This window comes from Eretmochelys imbricata, chromosome 7 (assembly GCF_965152235.1).
Source record: "Eretmochelys imbricata isolate rEreImb1 chromosome 7, rEreImb1.hap1, whole genome shotgun sequence".
Taxonomy (NCBI): Eukaryota; Metazoa; Chordata; order Testudines; family Cheloniidae; genus Eretmochelys; species Eretmochelys imbricata.
The window spans coordinates 1,683,032-1,709,329 of record NC_135578.1 but is presented as its reverse complement, the minus strand read 5'-3'; the positions used below and the strand labels follow the sequence as shown (position 1 = coordinate 1,709,329).

General features: G+C 43.3%; 2 long non-coding RNA genes across 4 annotated transcripts in view; one reads left to right on the top strand and one right to left on the bottom strand.

Moving 5' to 3' along the window:
* The window catches only part of LOC144267360 (uncharacterized), a 71,243-nt gene that overhangs the window by 31,638 nt on the left and 13,307 nt on the right, over positions 1-26,298 (top strand). The window contains exon 2 of one of the 3 annotated variants that reach the window (XR_013346604.1): positions 21,658-21,746. The exons of the other annotated variants lie outside the window; for them this stretch is intronic. This is a non-coding gene — a long non-coding RNA (uncharacterized LOC144267360). The remainder of the gene's footprint in view (positions 1-21,657; positions 21,747-26,298) is intronic. 3 annotated transcript variants of the gene reach the window in all.
* Positions 18,745-21,477, bottom strand: LOC144267524 (uncharacterized). The gene is made up of 2 exons (XR_013346623.1): positions 20,904-21,477; positions 18,745-20,671 (listed from the first exon to the last, which is right to left on the bottom strand). It is a non-coding gene; the product is annotated as an uncharacterized LOC144267524 (long non-coding RNA).

Below are 26,298 nucleotides of genomic sequence, written 5' to 3'. Positions count from 1 at the left end.
CAGGCCCAGCCCTTGCGCTGTGTTAGGGTCAGCTGCAGCCTCACTACTGAGCCTGTGTCCAGGGGGTTGGGGCTGCAGGGTGATCTCCCACCTCTGTACAGTGAGTGGCCTGTGCTCTCTGATACCATGCTGGAGCCTCCACATTTATTTACTGACAAAATTTGCAGAATTTTAAATGTGTGCAGAAGTTTTATTTTTTTGGTGCAGTATTCCCTCAGGAGTATATATTGAGACAGGAACATTAGCCTCTACTATCTCCTGCCCTGTAAAACTTACCAAGTGGCATTGGTCAGCAGTAAGAGTAACCTATAATATGAATGGATAGTATTGTGTAGTAACTAAGAAGAAATGTATGTATGGAGAGCTCACTTGTGATGACATTGCTCCAAAAGAAAAAAATGTTCTTCTTCTCATGTACATACTACAGTTCAACCCACAGTGTTAATCCCTATTCCACTTTAAGTGGTAATAGTTTTAAATTACCTTAATTATTATAAAAGTGGCAAAGAGTCCTGTGGCACCTTATAGACTAACAGACGTATTGGAGCATAAGCTTTCGTGGGTGAATACCCACTTTGTCAGATGCATGTAGTGGAAATTTCCAGAGGCAGGTATAAAAATGCAAGCAAGAATCAGGCTAGGGATAACGAGGTTAATTCAGGTTTCAGATTAGCAGCCCTGTTAGTCTGTATCCGCAAAAAGAAAAGGAGGACTTGTGGCACCTTAGAGACTAACCAATTTATTTGAGCATCAGCTTTCGTGAGCTATAGCTCACTTCATCGGATGCATTCAGCTCAATCAGGGAGGATGAGGTCCTATTCTAGCAGTTGAGGTGTGAACACCAAGGGAGGAGAAATTGCTTTTGTAGTTGGCGAGCCAGTCACAGACTGTGTTTAATCCTGAGCTGATGGTGTCAAGATTAAACAAAGACTGTGAATGGCTAGCCAACTACAAAAGCAGTTTCTCCTCCCTTGTACTGGTTGTGGGGATAAGCTATCACTCTCGAGCTATCATATCAGTCCCTTCCACCAGCTCCAAGTTAATTTAAAATGCTTCTGAAAAGTAGCCCAACTACAAGAGAATCTGTATTGAAAGAGGGTGCTGCATCAATAGGCCCAGAGCAAGAGTGAAAGCCTGGAAGTAAAAACGTTGATTAAATACATCTAGGCTGGAGTATTTATATAGTCAGCTAACCTGTAAGAGTAAGGGTAAAACAAAGGCATATGAATAAGGGGGTAAATGTGATATCTCACTCAGAGTAGTGCCTTGGTTTGGATGCTGGCAAAGCTGAGGTAGTAGCCAAATGGAGTCCTTCATTCCAAACATTTTATGATAGTTAAATGTCTATAAATCTACGTTTGGATCCATTCCTGCCCTGCTCGACTTTCTGTCTCCATTCATCCCTGACTTTTCATCCCCAGGTAAAACCTCAGATTCCAACAAGTCCCAATTCTCCTATCATTTCAATGAAATGAAGCAGCAGCTGCTGTCAAGAGCCTGTTGCCAAGCAACACATTTCAGCTTCCCCATGGATTTGAGTTACCATAGTGACAGCTGGGAGTGCAGATGCACTAGACTGAGTGGCATAAAAGCAGCTGCCCCTTGAAAAGCCAGGCAGCTCTGTCCTGAAAGAGAGACTCCTAAATGAGCAAAGGCAGATGGAATAATGAGCACAGGACTGTGTGTTCACAACCTGTACTTGCTATTTATATAGTGCTGAGGGAGAAAATGAGACAAGGTCCCTGGCCAGAGGCGCTTACCAATTTATACAGATGACACAGCAAATAAAGATAATGTCAGCACAAATGTGTGGGGGGATTAGTTGAGTGGAACAGGTGCTGGGGCCATCCATCTTGTGGTTTACATCATCAGAACCTACAAACAAAATTACATCTTCATAAATGATCTGTGTACATGTTATTTTGTTACAAAATGTAGCTACCAAAGGAGGCAGTCTTGTACTTATAAAGTTAGTGCAGTTTTGTGTCATTGTGGATAGACATCACATTCCATTTAGCTTGCAGGGGATTACAGCCTTGTCTTATATAGACAGATTTTCCTTCAAATGCTGCAGTGGGATGCAGCAACCTGTTCCTGCAGCTATAAGAAATCCAGGCACCAGACCCAAGTTGTCTGCAGGAGTTCCATGGGAAAATGCTGATGAGCTTTCAGAGGGCTATAGAGTAGTAGACCAACTATCCACAATGGTGATCAGTTACTAAGATAGTATAGCTTGGTGGATGAGAAGTCTGGGATGAATGGAGACAAGACTGCGTGCAAGTGGCACTAGTCACTGATAACAGGTTCATTTGGCTACATAAATATATTATTAAGAATGGGAGTGGTGAGACATATAGAAACGTGAGAATTTTGGAACTATTTGGATATTAAGTAAGCAGAGAAACTGAGGGTTGTTACATTTTGTGTTGACATACAACCTCACAGAGACTGTTGGAAACAAAAATACAAGAAATGCTGGAGAATATCATAAGTGGGATGTGATGGTCCAGGCTTCCACCAACCCGTCACCTTGATGTGCCTACTCAGGAGGTGAAAGTAACTTAAAGGACTTACCGGTACACTGGAGTCCTAAGCGGGGATGTGGCCTCAACAGGAAGAGGCAGGGCCTTTAAATCACCCCCAGAGCTTGTAGCTACAGAGGTGGCTGGGAGCCCTGGGGCTTAGGGGCAATTTAAAGGACCCGGGGCTCCAGCCACCGCTACTGCAGCGGCGCTCCGGGCCCTTTAAATCGCTGCCGGAGCCCCAGGGTGGTGGCAGTAGGGCTCGGGTGGCGCTTTAAAGGGCCCGTGGCTCCCCGCAGCGGCCAGAGCCCCGGGCCCTTTATATCGCCTCCCAAGCCACTGCAGGGAGCCCCGGGCCCTTTATATCGCCTCCCGAGCCACTGCAGGGAGCCCCGGGCCCTTTATATCGCCTCCCGAGTCACTGCAGGGAGCCACGGGCCCTTTAAAGCACCGCCTGAGCCCCAGGGTAGCGGCCAGAGCCCCGGGCCCTTTCAATCACTGCCGGAGCCCTGCCAGCGCTACCCCAGGGCTCCGGCAGCCGGGCTCGGGAGGCAATTTAAAGGGCCAGTGGCTCTGGCCGCTGCAGGGAGCCCCGGGCTCTTTAAATCGCCAGCCTGGGGAAGCCGGTCCAGCACAGCGTACTGGCTCTTGCTGGTCTGCCATACCGGACCGGACTGGCTTACTTTCACCTCTGTGCCTACTACAGATTGAACATACACCTTATTTTATACCCCTTAGCCCGCACGCTTGCAAGTCTGGTGACCATATGTAGATTGCCTCCTGGCCCCCATGCATGAGTGGCATTCCGGGGAATCATAATTGAGGTTCTGACTGTTGACATAAGCTACTTGCATCAAAATATATTTGCCAATATTTCAAATTGCATTAATGTGTTGACCTCAGGGTTACATGCACCCCAAAATCCCCTTGAAATCCATTATTTCAAGATTGTCTTTTCAGAGTAACAGCCGTGTTAGTCTGTATTCGCAAAAAGAAAAGGAGGACTTGTGGCACGTTAGAGACTAACCAATTTATTTGAGCATGAGCTTTCGTGAGCTACAGCTCACTTCATCGGATGCATACTGTGGAAAATACAGAAGATGTTTGTTTTTATACACACAAATCATGAAAAAATGGGTGTGTGATCACTCTCCTTACAATGTGTATGATAATGGAGGTGGGCCATTTTCCAGCACAAATCCAGGTTTTCTCCCCCCCACACCCACCCCAAAACAAACCCACTCTCCTGTTGGTAATAGCTTATCTAAAGTGATCACTCTCCTTACAATGTGTATGATAATCAAGGTGGACCATTTCCAGCACAAATCCAGGGTTTAAAAAGAACCTCTGAGGAAGGGGGTGGGGGTGGGGGTGGGGGGTTAGGAAAACAAGGGGAAATAGGTTACCTTGCATAATGACTTAGCCACTCCCAGTCTCTATTCAAGCCTAAGTTAATTGTATCCAATTTGCAAATGAATTCCAATTCAGCAGTCTCTCGCTGGAGTCTGGATTTGAAGTTTTTCTGTTGTAATATCGCAAAAAGAAAAGGAGTACTTGTGGCACCTTAGAGACTAACCAATTTATTTGAGCATAAGCTTTCATGAGCTACAGGTCACTTCATCGGATGCATACTGTGGAAAATACAGAAGATGTTCTTATACATACAAACCATGAAAAAAATGGGTGTTTACCACTACAAAAGGTTTTCTCTCGACTCTCCTGCTGGTAATAGCTTATCTAAAGTGAAAAGAAAGGAGTACTTGTGGCACCTTAGAGACTAACCAATTTATTTGAGCATAAGCTTTCGTGCATCCGGTGAAGTGAGCTGTAGCTCACGAAAGCTTATACTCAAATAAATTGGTTAGTCTCTAAGGTGCCACAAGTACTCCTTTTCTTTTTGTGAATACAGACTAACAGGGCTGTTACTCTGAAACTTATCTAAAGTGATCACTCTCCTTACAATGTGTATTATAATCAAGGTGGGCCATTTCCAGCATAAATACAGGTTTTCTCCCCCCCCCCCAACCCCACTCTCCTGTTGGTAATAGCTTATCTAAAGTGATCACTCTCCTTACAATGTGTATAATAATCAAGGTGGGCTATTTCCAGCACAAATCCAGGTTTTCTTTGTTCTCTTGTGGGTTCTCTTGTGGGTTGTTTATCACAAACTACATATTGTAAAAAGTCCCTGTAACCTTATAACCTAGATCAAACACTTATGCTAACATGTCTATTTATGCTAATTACCAGGTGGACTTTTAGTGATACCAAAATATAGCAACAATATTTTAAATCGTGTTTTCCCTCATTTCCACGATACTGTTTCCTTAAACTGCTCATCCTAGCATATAATTTATAATACCAACAGCTTGACATAAGGAGTTCCCAGATCAGGACAGATGTCAGAGGTCAAGAACAAGTAGCCCATGGACTTAAATGGGAATATGCATGTGAGCAACTGCTCATAAGGAAAGTAAGGAGCTCATAATTTGGTCCATAGGCAGCAAGTATCCAGATCGCTTGGGGAGAATTTTCAGAAGCAGAGAAAACACTCAAAGCCTGAAGAATTTAGGCAATCAGATGGCTGCTCTTGCTATAAGAAACTTTTCGCCCTTAAGACTTGTGCAGTAGGAGGTCTCTTATCTGTTGTAATTAGTTCTTGAATAAATGGCATCTCCTGAACTCATCTCTGCATCCAGCTTCCTCTTCTTTAGCTGCCCATCACAGCTCCAAAGTCTTTTCTAAATAGTGGTTTGCAGTAACATTCTCTGACTGCTCTTCAGGAAACAAACTAAACCTGGGTAGTGCTACACACAGAGCTTCTTACCTTGATTCCTTCAGAAAAAGTTAGCCTGCTTTAAGGGGACTAGCACAGATAGTAATCTTTAAAGGCATAACCCCATGCTGTAAATCACGTGCTGGTGACAGTCTTATGCCTCCCTGAGTGTATTGCCTGACACACAAACGTTTAAACAGTAAAGCACTGCCTCCTCTTACAAACTAGCATGACTCCTACTGATTTTGGATTCCATCTCCCTACATCTGCTTCCCCAAGCTATTGCACTTTCCAGTAAACTATTGGCAGTCCCAGCCTCAGAATCCAAGACTCTGTTGATTGTATTTGTACAAGGTATCTAGCCTGTGGGAAGTATTTCTCAACCTGTGACATTTTGCACTGTTGTACTAAGCATGTGTGCAGCTTTCTCTGAACTTTATCATTCCAGTTGCACAGACTATGACAATGGTTCAATTACATCAGTAGCCCATGGATTATCTTTTTTTAATTTCTATTGCAGTAGTGCTTAAGGAAGCCATCATACTTACAAACAAATACTACAAAGACAGTCCCTGCCCCCAGATGATGATCAAGGGTGTCACAGTGCTTGGAAGGGGTCACAGCTGAGACAACCGGTCACAGCTGAGAGAACCAATCTCAGGTCCGACTGTCAGAAACAGGGCAGACACCCAAACTGGTGGTATATTTTATTATTAGATTTCACCAGACCAGTAACAAAATGTGTGCTCCTGAATCACTACATTAGTTTTACTATGGAGTCATAGACAGTCCTCCTTAGGCTCTCCCAAGAGTCACAAATTAAATCTAGGTTTCAGAGTAGCAGCCATGTTAGTCTGTATCCGTAAAAAGAACTGGAGGACTTGTGGCACCTTAGAGACTAACAAATTTATTTGAGCATAGGCTTTTGTGAGCTACAGCTCACTTCATTGATCCTCTGACCTGCCTCCCACATAGGAGATCAAAGAGAGCAAACCCAAGAGATTACTGGGGTACACCTCTATATCCATACAGAAGGAATGGGGGCAACAAATCCCAATCGCTCTTATGCCTGGAAACACATTCTAAGCATGGCTTTCAAAGTTCCATTGAATCTTTCCACAAGGCCATTAGTTTTGGGATAAAAACAAAAACATCTGAAGAACTGGGGTTTTTACCCACAAAAGCTTATGGCCGAATCAATTGGTTAGTCTTTAAGGTGCCACCGGACTCCTCGTTGTTTTTGTGTACACAGACTAAAATGGCTACCCCTCTGATAGTTTTGGGATAGTAGGGTGCAGCCTTCAGATGCTTCACTCCACACAATTTCTGTAACTTTTTGAAGACAACAGACATAACATTGGTAGCACAGTCTCAATTTCTCTGGGGAACCCTACTCTGCTCAAGATGGTAAACAAAGCCACAGCCACTGTTCCAGCCTCAATATTACACAGTGCTGCGGCTTCTGGGTACCTGGTAGCAAAATCTACCACCACAAGAATATATTTCTGCCTACTCCTAGAAGATTTAAGGAGAGGTCCTACAATATCTACAGACACTCTGGCATAAACCTCTTTAATAACAAGGAAAGGTTGCAGAGGTGCCTTTAAAGCCTTATGCTTCTGGCATAAGTCACAGCTTTTACAGTAATCCTTCACTGTCTGAAACATATGGGGCCAGCAGAAATTTTGCTTTAGCCTGTGCCTGTTACAGGGTTTTTCTACACCCAAATGACCTGCGAATGAGCAATCATGCTAATTGGAGCAAATCTCTTCTATATCCCTCAGGCACAACTATTTGCAGACTTCCTAAGGAAGCCTCTTCTTCCCTGAAGGAGCTTCTCTAAACAATAATCCATCTTTCATTTAAAAAAAAAAAGCCCTTTCCATCCTTGGGGCATTATTCTGCAATTCTCTCATGTTCCAAAGAAGCATCATTTTTCTGATCAGATTTAAATTCCTTTTGTATTTCACTTAACCCCAGTAAAAAGAAAAGGAGGACTTGTGGCACCTTAGAGACTAACCAATTTATTTGAGCATAAGCTTTCGTGAGCTACAGCTCACTTCATCGGACACATTCAGTGGAAAATACAGTGGGGAGATTTATATACACACAGAACATGAAACAATGGGTGTTACCATACACACGGTAAGGAGAGTGATCACTTAAGGTGAAAAGAAAAGGAGTACTTGTGGCACCTTAGAGAATAACCAATTTATTTGAGCATGAGCTTTCGTGAGCTATAGCTCACTTAAGGTGAGCTATTACCAGCAGGAGAGCGGGGGAGGGGAGGGGGAAATCTTTTGTATTAATAATCAAGGTGGGCCATTTCCAGCAGTTGACAAGAATGTCTGAGGAACAGTGGGGGGTGAGGGGGGGAAATAGTTTTACTTTGTGTAATGACCAGTCCACTCCCAGTCTCTATTCAAGCCTAGGTTAATTGTATCCAGTTTGCAAATTAATTCCAATTCAGCAGTCTCTCCTTGGACTCTGTTTTTGAAGTTTTTTTGTTGAAGAATAGCCACTTTTAAGTCTGTAATCGCGTGACCAGAGAGATTGAAGTGTTCTCCGACTGGTTTTTGAATGTTATAATTCTTGACGTCTGATTTGTGTCCATTTATTCTTTTACGTAGAGACTGTCCAGTCTGACCAATGTACATGGCAGAGGGGCATTGCTGGCACATGATGGCATATATCACATTGGTAGATGCACAGGTGAACGAGCCTCTGATAGTGTGGCTGATGTGATTAGGCCCTACGCTATTCCTACCTACATGCCTCCAGCTTTCATCCAGACCACACCACACGATCCATTGTCTACAGCCAAGCTCTACGATACAACCGCATTTGCTCCAACCCCTCAAACAGAGACAAACACCTATAAGATCTCTATCAAGCATTCTTACAACGACAATACCCATCTGCTGAAGTGAAGAAACAGATTGACAGAGCCAGAAGAGTACCCAGAAGTCACCTACTACAGGAAAGGCCCAACAAAGAAAATAACAGAACGCCACTAGCCGTCACCTTCAGCCCCCAACTAAAACCTCTCCAACACATCATCAAGGATCTACAACCTATCCTGAAGGGCGACCCATCACTCTCACAGATCTTGGGAGACAGGCCAGTCCTTGCTTACAGACAGCCCCCCAACCTGAAGCAGATACTCACCAGCAACCACATACCACACAACAGAACCACTAACCCAGGAACCAATCCTTGCAACAAAGCCCGTTGCCAACTGTGTCCACATATCTATTCAGGGGACACCATCACAGGGCCTAATCACATCAGCCACTTTCCCTGGAAACTGGTTATAACATTAATCTGCTTAGACATAGTTACAATGTTATTGCATACTGAAATATCAGCAGGTAGCAAATTCCTAATGCCAATCACAATATCACCCTTAAAACTTTCCCACTTCAGGTGGATTTTAGCCAGATGCACAGTCATTGAATATTCAGTCAAAGCTAAAAGATTTATATTTTTGCCAGGCAATCTATCTTCCTCTCACAAAACTTTCTTTAATCAAAGTGACATGAGACACTGTGTCCTGTCACCCAGTACACTCAGTGCCAGCTACCCTTGCATAAATAATAAACTCTTAATACATTCTTCACTCCCTTCCCAAGACTCAGTTCTAATATAATTTATGAAGACACTTTTCTCCTCCACAATTTTCCCTGTGTCTAATGTAGTAATGTTAGCACTTGTGGTTGTAACATTGGCACTCATGATGGGGGTTGTGGGTGCATGTTATTGGGTGGTTTTAAGCTTTGGGCAATTTGGCTTTATATGGGCAGGGTCCCACGCTGATGACAGACTACCGGTTTCCCTTTGTGGTAAGATGTTTTCAAATCTGGCTCCCTTGAGGTTTTTTAACAAAGTTGTGGTAAGGTTTATTTTTAAAACCTTCAGCCCTTTCACCCTGAGGAGCAGAGGTATAACCGTTTCCCTGGGGCTTGCGCCCTTCCCGAGTTTTGGACTCAACATATTCATCAGCAGTTTTTGCTGCTTTTAAAACTGTTAAGTTTTATCACAGATAGCTGCTTTTACCTCATCAATGACTACCCATAATAATTGCTCTTGTATTACCAAACCTAACAGATTATTAAAGTCACTGTCAGCACTGCCCCAATAATCCGTTTTTTTTTTCACATAACTACACAGCTTATACATATATTCCACATAAATTATATTGTCAGGCATTTTAAGATTTCTAAACTTTAAGAAATAAGACTCAGGGGTGATTTTAAATCTTTTCCATATAGTTTCTTCAAAGTTCTTATATATCATAGCATCCTCCATCACCATTTCATTAAATACCTATCTGGCTTTTCCGGTCAACCTGATTAAGAGGATTGGCATCCATTTATTCTCTGGAATCTTATGGATAGTACACAGTCTCGCAAAGGTGGCTAGGAATGCCTCATGGCAGTCAGATTCCTGATAAATTGGGCAGGTTTTTTCCCCTTCCCTGATGTTGAGAGGGGATGGACCCAAAGGCTGAGGCTGGTCCTTTTGCTTGTACAGGATTTCAAGCAGCATTGCATGAGCTTCTTTCTCAGCTGCTAGCTGCTCCATGCATCTCAGGTGGGCTTCCTTCTCCATCTTAGCGATCGCTTGCTTCTCTTTCATTTGGAGTTCTATCATTTTCATTTCATGCTTATATTCTTGCTCGACTGCCGGGGTCTGCGGCATCTGGTGCTGGGGTCAGCGGTGCTGAGACCTTGCTTTTTGGTCAAAGTCCCTGAGCATAGTTCTCACTTCCAGATCTGTTTTCTTCTTAAAGGGTAACCCCCTCTACAAGCACAAATGACAGAAAAGACTTTGAGCAAGATCCTCATGATTGTGTTCACCCCTTTGTAACTACTCTTTAACCCTTAACTCTCAATATCAAATTTAAACTTTAAATAGCACTGGGTTCTGATCTTACAGCCCAATTGACCTTTGGCATCCTGCCGACTACACCAATTGCCACCGTGTCCAGAATGGGTCACAGCTGTGAATGCCAATCTCAGGTCAGTTGGTCAGAAAAATGGGCAGACACACTGAAACTGGTGGTATAATATAATTAAATTTCACCAAACCAGTAACAAATGTGCACTCTTGAATTACTACATTAATTTCACCATGGAGCCACAGACAGTCCTCCTTAGTCTCTCCAGCCCCTACTTTGCCACCCAGACAACCTTTCATAATAAAGTCCAGTCTATTTCAACCAAAATCACTGTACATTAGGTTCTTCCAGCCTCAAAGGGCCAGTCCCTTACTCAGGTCAAGGTATATTCCAGATCTCACCAAAGATAATGCTGAAGCCAGTTTCTCTAGTAAACTAAACGAAAGATTTATTAGCTAAGAAAAAAGAGAGAGAAGATGAGAGGTTAAAAGCAGGTAAATTACATTAAAGGTGAATCAGAGTTGTAGTCCAAATGATAGTAGCAATGTAGTAATCTGCTTGTTTTCCATAAGTCTCTTGGGGCTTCCCAAAATGGCTTTGGGGACCTCTGTCTAATTGCTTTCCAGACTCCTGAAATGGATACAGAAATCTGATTTATCTTGCGTACCCCAAGTTTTACCTCACTTAAAAACTCAGGCTTCAGCTTCAGCCCCACACACCAGGGCTTGGGCTTTGGCATTTTGCCCTGGGCCCCAGCAAGTCTAATGATGGCCCTGGCGATCCCATTAAAACGAACTCACCCACAGTTTGAGAACCACTGAAATAGTATGAAATTTTAGTTTGTACTGACTTTGCTGGTGCTTTTTATGTAGCCTGTTGTAAAACTAGGCAAATGTCTGGATGAGTTGATATACCCCGTGGAAGACCTCTGCGTATCCCCAGGGATACACATACCCCTGGTTGAGAACCACTAGCTTAGGGTTCTCCCTGTCAGAATCCAAGCCATTCAGAGATGAAGGATCATTCCCATGGCACACTTTTATAGCTATCTTCCCTAGAAAGCAGCCAGGCAAATGCTTGCACTCACAGCATGGTCTCTTCCTTTGATGAAGAATACATTTTGGGTCTTTGACCTCCACATCAAGGACCACTTGCTTTGAAATTAACATTCTACTTCCTATGATACACAAGTAATCCAGTTACAGTCATGTATACATACAATTACCTGCCATTACATTCTGATAGATAGATAAGTGAAAACAATATAGAAAATATTCATTAGTTTTTAAGACATCTACACAGCAAGCAAATTCTCATCTTAATGCTAACACAAACCTCTGATCTAGGGTTAATTAAGCATAGGGTGAACATATATAATGCAAATCAACAAGTTACCGATATGTGAGGACAATATCACAAACATTTCTTTGAACTATTCTAAGAGATAAGTGAATTGGCTTGATCCTATTACAATGCCTATCAGCCCAAGTGAATTGGTACACCTAACACCAATTTGAGGTTGTGACCTGAGCTAGCTAGCTGTCAGTGCCATAAAGGGCTCTTACCATACCACTTAGTTTGTATTTTTATACATTTTTGGATTTTAACATTATTATTATGGTTTTAGATTTTAATGAGTTCTGAATTAGTCTTTTAGATGGATTTATGGATCCTCAAGTGTCATAGCAAATAAGAACCTATTACCATCACTCAGCCCTCCCCCTAGATCCTCTCATCCAGGCCCTACCTGAATCATGCCATTTGTTCCTGAAAGAGATACAGTCTTTCATTATCACCCATACGGCCCAATCTCTCGTCCAGGCCCCCATCATCTTGTGGCTCAACTAGTACAACCTTTTCTCTGGCCTTTACAAATACAGTCTTGCCCCACTCATATCCATTGAAGGCAATTCTGCAAAGACTCTTTTCCTGGCTTGTCATATCACCACTCTCTGTGTTCCTGCACAGGCTTCCCCTGCTCCACTGCAAACACAAGCCACACATCTTCACTATCCAGGCCCTTCATGGCCTATCTCCACCCTAGCATCTCTCCTATTCTATTGATGGCCACCCTGTCAATGGTACCAGCCTTCAACGCACACTTGTTAAAGTTTTCAAACAAGCTTCTTGCTGCTTTCTTCCATGCTGCCCTTCATACATCAGAGCGGCTTCACATAAACACTCACAAAGATAACTGGTGTGCTGAGGCGACTGCATATTATGCTGACCAGCATTGACTTATTATTCCCTTATGCTCCCTGTGATCCAAGAACTTCTTTGTGTCAACGGGCAGAAGGCACAGGTGGGCATAGAGTTTTACAGGGATCCACTGGGTCATATCTGTGCATAATAATTCACCAAAGGGTGGCATGTAAAGTCTCTATTGAGAGCATATAGCCCACTGTTTATCAGAATCATTGCAATATATATGGATGGATAATATTTAAGAAGTTATGTACCTACACTGGAAATTATGTTCTTAACGCCTTGAAATGAAAAGGTGATACACTTCAGGTTCTGTTCAGGAGGGGGATATAGATGCGTCTCTTTATCTTGTCTTTGTGCATTGTGTCTCACACAATGTAAGCCTATTTGCATATGCAGCCACCAACTAATCAAGATTGCAAAATCTCCAGGAAGACGCACACAGCAAGAGGTGCCTGGGTTATGAATAAAGGGACTGTTTTGATGTATCTGGGGTTGCAAAGAAACACAGTATCCTTTCACTGAGGAGACAAGCTGACAGTGTGTTATGTCTCATGAGAGAGGGATCACAGCCAGTCACTGGCCTGGTGATCACAGTGCTGGTGAGCTATACTGTATTAGGAGAATATCTTGTTAATTAATTCTAGGTTCTAAAATGCATAAAATGCATCTTATGGTTTTATTTTACATTGAACCATTTCTTTCCATTACTTTTGCTCGCTTCTTCTCAAATCTCTGTATTTTGTTTTCACTATCAATATATCTAAGTGCTGCGTCCTAAGCAGAGCAATGATCTTAAGTGAAACTGGTAAACTAGGATGTACTGTTCCTTTGAAAGCAACAAATCTGTGAATACTGAGAGTGTCCAGTGAAACAGGCTGGACGCTCCACAAGGATGCTTAGAGGGAGTGAGGATTGAAGTATGCCAGGTGCTAACCTGCAGAGGGACAGCAGAGTCTGCATAATCTGAGAGGGGAGTGCTTGTGTTGTCCATGCCCAAAGGAGTCAGGGACCTGGCCCACAGAAGATACGGACAAGGCTTCCTCACGCTGAGGGCAAATTGTAGTGAGGTACCTCAGAACTCTGGGTACCCCCAGGAAGCATCCCATCCCATCTGTTGTATTAATCTGTTGTCTCTTGTCTCATGCTTAGATTATAAATTCCTTGGCGCAGGGAGTGTCTTTTATTCCATTTGTATAGCACAATGGGGTCCTGGCCCACGACTGGGGTCTCTAAGAAATACTGCAACCTCAGTACTAAATCTTACATTTACACATTAATGTTGTTTTGACATCACCACAAAGCTTCTGATTCCAAAACTAGCAGCTTCAGTTATTTGCAGTTATTCAGCATTTTTTTCTCCTTCGAACTGTGCCCAAGGAGCAGAAATTGTTTAATGGTGCATTTGCTCCCAGCAGGGAATTAGAAGGCAAAGTACAGAAATAACCACAATAAAATTACCCCTCTCTGATTGTCTAATGCCTGTCTTCTCTGCCCCTATTGGAGATGTTTTCTAGCTGACAGCTGATTCAGACTCTATAAAAGGCGATGCAGTTTAAGCACAGCCATAGCGACTGGGGCTGGGAGGGACATGGTAGGTCACTTAATGATCCCTCAGGGATGTGGACTATGAATAATTAAAATAACCGCTCCACTTGGCTTCAGCCAACCAGCTCCCTTCTCACATTATGTCCAATTTATTTCCCCCGGGTCCCCGAGAGCAGCATTGAATGCATTGAACACAAGTAGGTCAATAAAATGGAGAGATGGTTAGTAAAATTCTGTCCCTCCCACATGCATTGTGTGTGATCCCTGGTCTAGAGGATATGCATTTCAGTGTCATTGTTTTATTTATGTATTCTTCCAGAGAGAATGCTGTGATTCTGCCTTTTTTCATATCATTCCACCTCTGTCCTGCATGCAAATGTTAAACTATTTGGGCCCTATCTAGAAAAGGAGAGGGGTTAGTAGCTTGTTATGACAATTTGGAAGCTCTGTTGTGGCTGCAGAATGTTAACAAATATGGAATGGTTTTGCCAAATCTGGTCCATCTGTATTCTGCAGTTTCCATGTGCTAAGAGCTGCAGCCAGAGAGCGGAGCCATTTAAAGGGACACAGCCTTTTCTGTCTAGCGTACTAGAACTGAAGGAAGTTGCAGACCTATTATTTCCAGTCTGTTTACTTTGTGCATTTGGCAGCACTTTGGGGGAATTGTGTTTCATACTCCTCCCTATGTATAGCAAGATTTTAAAACCTTGTTTTAAATGTGAGGATGTGATATCAAAATGGAACTGTGTCAGGAATGGGACAAGGTGACGGGAGCAGCAGAGGACCAGACTCAGGCCTGGTCTACACTGAGGGGGGATCGATCTAAGATATGCAACTTCAGCTACAAGAATAGCGTAACTGAAGTCGACACATCTTAGATCAACTTAGAATCACTTACTTCGCATCCTTGCGGCACGGGATCGACGGCTGCCGCTCCCCCGTCGACTCTGCTTCCGCCTCTCACCAGGGTGGAGTTCCGGAGTCGACAGCAGAGCGATCAGAGATCAATTTATCGCGTCTACACTAGACGCAATAAATCGATCCCCGATAGATGGATCAATACCTGCCAATCTGGCAGGTAGCGTAGACATGGCCTAAGATGGCTGTCTGAAGCCTGATCTTAGAGAATTACAATTTGCCTCCATCAACCTTCTACACCAAATAACCCTGATCAAGAAAATGGAGCACAGGGTTCCAGAGAATGAATTCCTCAAAGCAAATCCAAACATTAAAAATAAAAAACCCTCACTGAGAAGGGAGGCCTCTTTGACTGCAAGTGAGGACATGTCCTCACAAAACAAGCAGGAATAGTAAGGCCAAAGAGCCAAATGGTCACACCAAGGTGGACCTCAGGAGATGAATCTCTGAGTTTAAAGTTCTGAGAAATGATGTTCAAGAGTCTAGCAGAAAGAAGGAAGTTACTGACTTTGAAGGTTGAGTCCCTGTGTTAGAAACTGACATAGGAGAAACAATTGAGAGAGAGAGCGTGCACACGCTGCAGAATCACATGGCACTCCTAGAGTAGAGAAACACAAAGATGTAATTTATGTTAGATAATAGAGAAGACACAAGGAGAAAAGGTTAGAAATTAAGGGTCTGCCTGAAAATGCTGAAGGAGGAAACCTAATCAGGTATGTCAAGTTGTTAAATCTGAGCTCTCTGGAGGTGGTGAAAGTGGACAGAGCACATAGAATCCTATTCCATCAGCTTGTGCCTCATTACAGATCCTGAGATCTGATTGTGAAGTTTCATCATCAACAAAGATTTAATTTTGAAAAATATTAGAAAGTTTCCAGAGCTTACCCTCAAAGGCCACAATCTGCAATTTCCCCAAGACCTTACTGCCCTAACTTTAAAAGAGAGAGACAAGACTAGAGATAGGGGAAATTTCAGCAGCAGTCAGATGGGCAGAAATCCACAGTAGACCGGGATTTCCATTTACATACTCATTTGCTTTTCGAATTGGTATTACACGATCAGCAGTTTTAAACAAGGGGGGAAATAGACTCAGGTTGCTTGGGATAGAAATCCAAATCTCAAACACACGCGAGGATACTCCAGAGGTAGAAGGTAAGGATAAGATGCTGAAAAAAAACCATGTCTGACAGCATAACTCCAGCAAAGGCAGACAGGAAAAGAAAAGGTGAAAGACTAGAGAACATATTCACAATGGCAGAAGTAAAGCTGAACAAGAGAACTCAGACACCTGAGAAGTAACCTAATCATTAACCAGAAAAGACTTTTTGGGAGTCATCAAGAACAAATACCTGATCGCTGTGTTAATTTTCAGAGTAGCAGCCTTAATTTTCTGTATTCGCAAAAAGAAAAGGAGTACTTGTGGCACCTTAGAGATTAACCAATTTATTTGAGCACAAGCTTTCGTGAGCTACAGCTCACGTAGCTCACGAAAGCTTATGCTCAAATAAATTGGTTAGTCTCTAAGGTGCCACAAGTACTCCTTTTCTTTTCACTATGTTAATGTTGTAAAGAAAGTCGTATTAAGTTTAAGTGGAGTGATCATAACTGTGATAGCTGTGTTCTGAATCTTAAAATATAGAGAAAACAGAGGATAATAAGGGGTGAGTGTGTGGCTGGGTAGTGGTCTTAGGGATGGAGGAGAGTGGAGGGAATGGAAAGGGGCCCTTACTTGTTTTGTATACCCACCAGTAACTCAAAAAGTTCAGCTGGTAATCGTCCCTAAGGGTGAGGGTTGATGTACTGTACGTGGAAAGAGTACCTCCTTTACATTGTAAGAGAAGCAGCCCACATATTTGTGGGGAGGGTATAGCTGTTTATGGTTCAATAAGTCATGGTAGTTTGAGAACTGATTTATATGCTGTTTTTGATATTTTATTTTTTTATCTTAAAGTGAGTCTGGAAAAGACCTAACCTCATTGAGCTGTGCTGAATCATATAACAAAGATTTTAATTGATTGTATTCCTAGTGCCAGATGAAAAAGAGATCCATTTCCTTTGTTATTACTTGCTGCCGAGAAAACTTTTGATAGCATAGAGTGGAACTCCATGTTTAAATTCATGTCCCCTATGGACATTTGGCCCCCAGTTCCTTGAAGAGATGATTGCTCTTTATACTAGCTTGTCAAAGCGTGCTCTACTCATTGCTGGCTGGTGCCTCCTTCAGGAGGTGCTGCCCAGTCCCGTGCCCCCTTTCTTCTCTTCCACCATTGCAGGTCTCCTCCTGCTCATGGAGTTGCAGTATGGCTGCTTTGTGACTTTCAGAGGAATCTTTCCAAGTCTCTCTGCACAAGCATGGTCAGGCAGTCCTCACACCCACTGTCCTGATTAGGTCACTCCCACAGCGACTCAGGCAGTCTTCCCGTTCGCTGCCCTTAGCAGTACTATTCTGCAGTGGTTGGTAGGGGAACCCAGGCCTACCCTCTATTCAGGGTTCCAGTCCATGGCCTTATACCGAGCAGTTGCTGTCTGCAGCTACCTCTAAGGTCTGGACTACTTCCTACCATGCTTCGCCAAGCTTTTCATTCTCCAGCTTTCCTAGTCAGACCGCTCTCTCTTAGGCCTACTAGGTAAACCTTCTCTCTTAGGTTCCTATCTCTTTTCTCAAGGGTTTCTTTCTCGCCTCAGGGAGAGGGACTGAAGGCTTTCTCCCTCCTGCCTTTATAGAAGCACTGCCTGTTTCTCACAGGTGAACTTCCTCCTCATAAGTGCCCTCCACACAGATTACATCTTCCCCATTTGCAGCTTCATGGGCTGATTGGGCTTGTGTGGGGAGTACCCATATCACACAGCCTAACAGCAGCTGCAAATGCCCATGTCCCCTGTAATTGTTTGAATCCCGGGTCCAGTACCTCCTCCCCTTAGGCTGCAGGAGGAGCCTTCAGATGCAGGTGGGCTTGAGCCTGCCCACCTCTTCAATAGGTTCAGAAGCCAGTGAAGTTAAATCTCCCCCTTCTGAATTGCACAGGAGAGATATCATTGTTGCCTTTGCTTTTTGCATTGACCATGGAGCGTTTTGCAGAGGATAAGGATTAATTATTCTGTCACAGGAACAAAGCTTGCAGGAACACATAAGAAAATAGCTTTGTTTGGCAATTATATGATTTTTTTATCTGACCTGAGCATTTCTCTAAAATTAGTATCAAAGAAATCCATGACTTCAGGAGAGCATCTGTCTTTCAAGTAAATTATGCCAAATCTTAAATACTAGGTATGAGTTTGCCACACTTGGAAGAATCATCCCTCCAGAAAACATTTGGGTACAAATGGACAACAGGTTCTGTAAGATACCTGGGAATTAAAATCTCAAGCTTGGGCTCTGATTTGGATGTCAAACCTCTATTTCAGCAAATAAAAAAAATGTTTTTGATTGGTGGGAGAAGTATGCAATTTCTTGGCTATGAAGAAAATAAAAATATCCACAGACAAAATGAATACTTTGCCAAGGGTATCTTCCTTGTTTCAAAATCTTCCTATAGTCATCTGAGATAGAACTCTAGCAGGAATATAGAGAATGTTGTTAGAATTTATGTGGAATAAGAAAAGACCAAGTGTCATGGTTCATGGCATCTGCACGTGTTCCCCCTCTATGGTCCAGTAAGGGGCACCTACTCCTAAGCTTCTGGCTCCCCAGCCGTTGCCTCTCTTGGGTGGAGACATATATCTCTCTCCCTCCTGAGCAGATATTTCCAGCCTGCACAGTTCCCTACCTATACTGTGAATTCCCTAGCAAAATTAGAGTGCCTAAAGAGGCTTGCTTTACATTTCTCCTCAGAGATGATAAACAGTAATTGACACAGTTAGTTACCACACAGCTCTTTCTAAGCAAGTACATTTATTCTTCAGGTAAAACCACTACAAAGAATACATATTAAAAACAATAAAAGAATCTACATACCTGCTAGATTTCAGAGTAGCAGCCGTGTTAGTTTGTATCCGCAAAAAAAAGGAGGACTTGTGGCACCTTAGAGACTAACCAATTTATTTGAGCATGAGCTTTCGTGAACTACAGCTCACTTCATCGGATGCATTCAGTGGTAAATACAGTGGGGAGATTTATATACATAGAGAACATGAAACAATGGGTGTTACCATACACACTGTAATGAGAGTGATCACTTAAGATGAGCTATTACCAGCAGGAGAGCGGGGGGGGGGGACCTTTTGTAGTGATAATCAAGGTGGGCCATTTCCAGCAGTTGACAAGAACGTCTGAGGAACAGTGGGGGGTGGGGGTGGGGAATAAACATGGGGAAATAGTTTTACTTTGTGTAATGACCCATCCACTCCCAGTCTTTATTCAAGCCTAAGTTAATTGTATCTAGTTTGCAAATTAATTCCAATTCAGCAGTCTCTCATTGGAGTCTGTCTTTGAAGTTTTTTTGTTGAAGAATTGCCACTTTTAGGTCTGTAATCGAGTGACCAAAGAGATTGAAGTGTTCTCTGACTGGTTTTTGAATGTTATAATTCTTGACGTCTGATTTGTGTCCATTTATTCTTTTACGTAGAAACTGTCCAGTTTAACCAATGTATATGGCAGAGGGGCATTGCTGGCACATGATGGCATATATCACATTGGTAGATGCACAGGTGAACGAGCCTCTGATAGTGTGGCTGATGTGATTACTCTAACAAGGACTCTGGCCAGTGAACAGTCCTTCAAACCCTATCAAGAGGTTTTCCTGGCGTTGCACGTTCAGAACCCCTTTTCCTGAGAACAAGAGCACAGACTGGGCCAAGTCCTTCCAGCCCTTCCCAGGGGGACCCCTTGGACAGAAGATCTTTTTGATTAAAAAAACAGACAAGAAGGCCCTGGGTCAGTGTTAACACAGGCTATTTAACCAAAAGTCCTTTCTTTGTCAGTTGGTCCCTGAAGAATCCAGTTTCCGCCAGTACATGCGAGCCTCTCTCCAGGTGGGGGTAGCTCTCTGGAGGTCTTACAACCGGAGTGAATTTGCCTAAATCACTCCCACTATTCTAAGTTCCTGGAGGGCTGTTGTCTCTGTAATTACATGCAATCTCCGGCCCACAAAGATACATAAACTGAATTCAGTAAGGTTTTCTCAGGATGTTGCCCTATCTGTCACACTAACGCTGAGTTTGGATACTTTGTACAGATTCATTAAACAGGGTGGACTAGCTCTTCCAAATATTATACAGTCTTGTCAAGCCAGCCAGCTCAAAGCAGTTAGTGGCTTGGGGGTGCACTAACTCAGCCAACACTGAGTTTTATTCAATAAGAAAATTGTGGCAGTGTAAATATTGCTACATTACCATGGATTAATTTAAAAAAATCACACCCTCCAGAAATGTATATAAAGGGTTCTCTATGGGTTTGGAATAGAGCTAGGGATCGGATAAATTCTTGTCCCCATTGCAAATCATTCAGATTTTAACTCAAATTACAAACCAGAGAGATTTAAGAATTGGGAGAGCCCTGGAATACATACAGTCAGCCAGCTGTTCATCAAAGAAACCTTTCTAACGTATTTAGCAATCAAAACCAGCTTTAACTGGTTAACTCTCCCATGGTACCAGTACCTTCAAGTTAAACATCTCTCAACTTTTCTATAAAGTTATTTTATACAGAAAGCTAATTTTAGTAAACGCAATGACTTCTGGTCAATTAGGAAACCAAAAATAACACATCAGTCTTTGTAGGCAACTTTCCTAACAAGGAAAATGTCCATATATGACACGGTGGGAAAAGGATTTGGATAGACAAATTACCCCAGAGGACTTGATCTGGAAAAGAAGACCAACAACATCAGTTTGTACTATGATAAAAGAAAATTTCTTTTTTTGTTTCACTTAGCACCCGTCTGGTTAAAATATATAGAGCGATTGAATGGCAGTAAATGTAGGAGAAATTGTGGTGAAAGCAGAGATTTTATGCATATGTGGTGCAGATGTTCAGTCAGAGAGTACTTGGATGCAGTTTGTAACTACACATGACAAAGCGTTGCATATCTCTTACCAAATGATCCTTTGGTAATCCTCCTGGGGCTTCCGAATGGAAGTGGTCACACTCAAAGAAATGAAGAATTAATTTCTTCTCTGGAATGAGCTCATTTTTGTAATGATTAATGCTTTCTTGCTGATGTTTGTATCGCAGTGATTTGTAAACCCGTTCAAACTTCTGAAACAGTTATAAAAAATTTCAAGTTGACATGGATTTAAAAATTAAATAAATAAAAAAGGACTAAACAGAGTACTTGAAAATGTTTCTGCAGGAGCTGTCCTGCACTTACATCCCACAGGATATGTCAAGTGACCTGATGGGTCTTTTCCTATCTCCTGTGTGTATGGTCACTATCCTGAACTTGGCCTTCTCCCATAGAAACCCCGACTCACTTCAGTGAGAGTTTGCCCTAGTTAGGAGTTCTGTGATTTTACAATGGCTTGGATTCCTAACTCAGGCTGCATTGATTTTTAACAGTAGAGACCACAGTTAATGCACAATGCAACCTGGCCTCTATGTGCAGTTCATAAAGACACTGCATTATTTTTACTATTGGGGGTCCCATTGTGTTACACACATTAAAGAAAGGTAAATATGGTCTCTGATCAATCCTAGCTTATTAACATTATATATCATATGTGTAATTTCTCCTTCGTATCACTAAGTCAAATAGGCTCAGAGAAGTAGTGTACTTCTCCATGATCCTCTCTCTAGATTGCAAGTGTCATGTGGTAGGGCCTTTTAGTCATTTCCATTTATTCTTTTTCAGCACACGTTGGGGCACATATCTACTGAATTTGATTGCTCTTTTTAGTGTCACTCAGAAGATTGACTTCACTGAGTCAGACTGCTAAAACAGTGAGTCAAATGCCCAAAATGTTACAAAGTAAAGTAATGATGGAACAGGGGGAGGGGCTGATTCTGATATTCTGCCCTGTCTGGACTAATGGAAGAGAAGGAATGCTCAGGCATTAAACTCAGCTTTCATGTCTGATGAGGTTCAATAAGGATAAGTGCAGGGTCCTCCACTTAGGATGGAAGAATCCAATGCACCGCTACAGACTAGGGACCGAATGGCTAGGCAGCAGTTCTGCGGAAAAGGACCTAGGGGTGACAGTGGACGAGAAGCTGGATATGAGTCAGCAGTGTGCCCTTGTTGCCAAGAAGGCCAATGGCATTTTGGGATGTATAAGAAGGGGCATAGCCAGCAGATCGAGGGACGTGATCGTTCCCCTCTATTCGACATTGGTGAGGCCTCATCTGGAGTACTGTGTCCAGTTTTGGGCCCCACACTACAAGAAGGATGTGGATAAATTGGAGAGAGTCCAGCGAAGGGCAACAAAAATGATTAGGGGTCTAGAACACATGACTTATGAGGAGAGGCTGAGGGAGCTGGGATTGTTTAGTCTGCGGAAGAGAAGAATGAGGGGGGATTTGATAGCTGCTTTCAACTACCTGAAAGGGGGTTCCAAAGAGGATGGATCTAGACTGTTCTCAATGGTAGCAGATGACAGAACGAGGAGTAATGGTCTCAAGTTGCAGTGGGGGAGGTTTAGATTGGATATTAGGAAAAACTTTTTCACTAAGAGGGTGGTGAAACACTGGAATGCGTTACCTAGGGAGGTGGTAGAATCTCCTTCCTTAGAGGTTTTTAAGGTCAGGCTTGACAAAGCCCTGGCTGGGATGATTTAACTGGGAATTGGTCCTGCTTCGAGCAGGGGGTTGGACTAGATGACCTTCTGGGGTCCCTTCCAACCCTGATATTCTATGATTCTATGATTCTAAGAGAGAAACCTCTAGAAACTAAATGAATCTTTGGAATTGAAGGAAACAACTACTAGAATCCAACATGGAGGATTGGAACTCCATGGAGGGAACTAAGACTGATGATCAAGCCCTTTAATCCCCTCAATCCATGATGATCAATCCCCTCTTCCATGTTTGCTGAGAACAAGAATGAGTCTTTGGTGACAAATTGCATGCAGTTTTCCAATGTAGTTGGGAGTCCTGCCCTGTAACAACCACGTGAATCTTTGCCACTATAGCCAGTTGGGCAGCACAGTACAGTAACTCCTCACTTAACATCGTCCCAGTTAACATTTTCATTATGTCACTGATCAATTAGAGACCATGCTCGTTTAAAGTTGTGCAATACTCCCTTATAACATTGTTTGGCAGCCACCTGCTTTGTTCACTGCTTGCAGGAAGAGCAGCCCGTTGGAGCGAGCTGGTGGGGGCTTGGAACCAGGGTGGGCTGGCAGCCCCCAATCAGCTCCCCTAAGTTCCCTGTGCAGCAGCCCCCCAGCAAGCTACCAAGTGCTGGGAGTTCAGGTGTCCCTCCCCCCACTGCCATGTGCTGCTTCTGCCCACTGCCTTGGAGCTGCTCCCAGGAGCCTCCTGCTTGCTGTGCAGGGGGCGGGGGGGGAAAGAGGGGTGCTGATGTCAGGGTGTCCCCCTCCCCCTGTACCCCATCTCCACAGAACTGGGGGGGACAGACATGACAGGGCTCAGGACAGAGGGAGCTCGCTGACAGCAGCTGCTGTCTCAACTTGCTGATATGCTTAAAAAGGCAACGTACTTAAGAGTGGGGTCAGCATACTTACAAGAGGCAATACGTGTCTCTCTCTCTCTCTCACACACACACACACACACACACAGAGTGTGTGTCTCTGTCACACACACAAGCACCCCCTAACACTTGGGAAAGTAGAGGGAGTGGTGCACTCCAGTGGGAGAGGGTGGGTTCATCATCACCTTGTTTCCGCAGGGGATATTTGCCGCCACTGCCATGCATCTATTGTGTCTCCTCTCTCCATTGGTGCTGCCTTGTAGAGTGTGAAGCTACATTGACAACAGTGGGTTAACCCTTGAGGGCTCAGTCGAGCGCTAGTTCATCATTGAGCAGTAAGGCATTCCCTGGGAAATATCCCACCCTCTGACTCCACCACCTCAACCAAGCCTCACACTCATAGTTGCTGTGTACAGTATTGTTTGTTTAAAACTTCTATTGTGTGTATATTGTCTTTTGGCTGGTTAAAAAATTTTCTCTGGAACCTAATCTCCCCTATTTACATTAATTCTTATGGGGAAACTGGATTCGCTTAACATCATTTTGCTTAAAGTAGCATTTTTCAGGAACGTAACTACAATGTTAAGCAAGGAGTTACAGTAATGTCATGATGAACTGATCTGAGGCCACCCCCTTATCTATTGTATCCCCCTCAGTAAGTAGGGCTTAATGGGCATACAAAATTTATCATTTGTTGCCGTGAACTCTTTCCACAGAGGGAGAAGATTAAAGAGAATTCAGGAAACACTATGAAAATTAGGAAGTTACAAATTTTACAGCAGCAATTAAGAGTTAACACAAATCAGGAAGAACCATATATTCTGTGCTTGAAGCCCAACGGCACAAGTACTGTGTAAGGGCAGGAAACAGATAAAGCAAATCAGCAGGATATTAGCATGGTCAGAGGGATGACAAAGCACATAGGTACAGTGCCTTGAGAATCCAATGGGAGAGCTGGATGGGCCACACTTTCTTCCTTAGATTTCAATTTCTCTCTGCATCTACGTGATCTCCTCATTCCCTTCTTAAAGAGATGCTGCACTGATCAGTCATGGGTAGTGTGTCAGTCTCCTTTACTAACAAATATCTCTGGCATTTGTAAAGATGCCTGAACTTCCGAACGTGTGCTACATCCCTGCTTACATACAGGTTTTCTTAAACATAACAGGTTTCAGAGTGGTAGCCGAGTTAGTCTGTATCAGAAAAAAAAAAAAAAAAAAAAAGAGTCCTTGTGGCACCTTAGAGACTAACAAATTTATTTAGGCATAAGCTTTTGTGGGCTAAAACCCACTTCATCAGATGCATGCCATGGAAAATACAGTAGGAAGATATATACACACAGAGAACATGAAAAAATGGGTGTTGCCATACCAACTGTAACGAGACTAATCAATTAAGGTGGGCTGTTATCAGCAGGAGGAAAAAAAAGTTTGTAGTGATCATCAGGATGTATTTTTCACTGCATGCATCCGATGAAGTGGGTTTTAGCCCATGAAAGCTTATGCCCAAATAAATTTGTTAGTCTCTAAGGTGCCACAAGTACTCCTCGTTTTTTAAACATATAAAAGGTTGGAGAGGGAGGAGGAGGGGGGCAGCTTCCAGCAAATAAATATTAGGGAAGTAAAGGCAGAATCTGAACTGCTCTAGGACCTGCTCCCAGCACAGGGAACCAAGAACCAGCAGTTTGGTCAATAAATATTTACTGAAACATTCAGAGTTTGTTCTCCTTCTTGCTCACACTCAGGGAAGCAGCACAGGCGGTATAAACCTGCACAGAGCATTGTGCAAGGAGTGAGTCTGCCACTTTGCATATGCAAATATTTTAATCATTAATCAGTGGTACCTGGGGTTATTAACTACGTGAAGATCCTTAGCAAATCTAGGTTCAAACTGTCATCTGCAACAATGGGAAGTGAACCTAATCTACAGCCTATTGCTGTAACATTGCTATTGGTCTTTGCTGTAAGAGCTCCAGTAAGCGTATAGGGCTCAGCTAGCAATGTCTGTTAGCACCTAGCTAAACCCACATCAGCCACAAGAGAGTGACAGTTACTGATTTTACTTATCTGAGCTGCCTCAGAAGCAGTTGGGTTAACCAGACCTCAAGTGTATGGCACAGTCACGCTCTCAGGCAGCGTATGGCAGGACAGGGAGCAGTAGCAGGTAAAGGAGGGCTATATGTGCCTTCCTCAGCAGCTCTGGGCCTCTTACTTCCCCTTTTCTCTTCCAAGGAGCAGAGAGGCTCCTAAGGTGGAAGGACTGGCAAGATATTTTGGGGAGGGGAGAGAGCATCCAGGACTGGAGGGGGAAGTGAAGGCAGTCCTGAGTTGTGGGGCTCTTTGAACGTGGGAGGGTCTACTCTGTCCTTCCCACCCATGAAAACAAAAACATCTTGCTCCCTCAACTTCTGGGAAAACAAAAGGTACCACAGAAGCAGCTGGATGCCTCCTCTCTGCTCTTTACAAGAGAAAGGGAGCGAGGAGCAGGGTCCTGAGCTGCTGGTGCAGTAGCAGGTGAGAGAACATCCTTGGGGGGCAGCCTGGCAGAGACAGCCTCGTTAATGGAAAGCATGCTAAATTAATTATATGCCTTGGGGGGCCTGGTTAGGGACAACCCCTCATTCCCCAGCCCTACCTTCCCTTGGTACCTCTTGAGGAGTCTAGGCACGGATCTTCTCCCTAACCCAATCCCCCCACCACACCTGTAACAGCTGGTTTGTTTGCCTCCCACCATGAGAAAACAGCCCTAAAAACCATTTTAACCTAGCCGTGGTGGCACCACAAACAAAAAACTCAGGTGTTGCCCATTTCAGCTATTTGTGTCACATTTCAATGGCTTGCA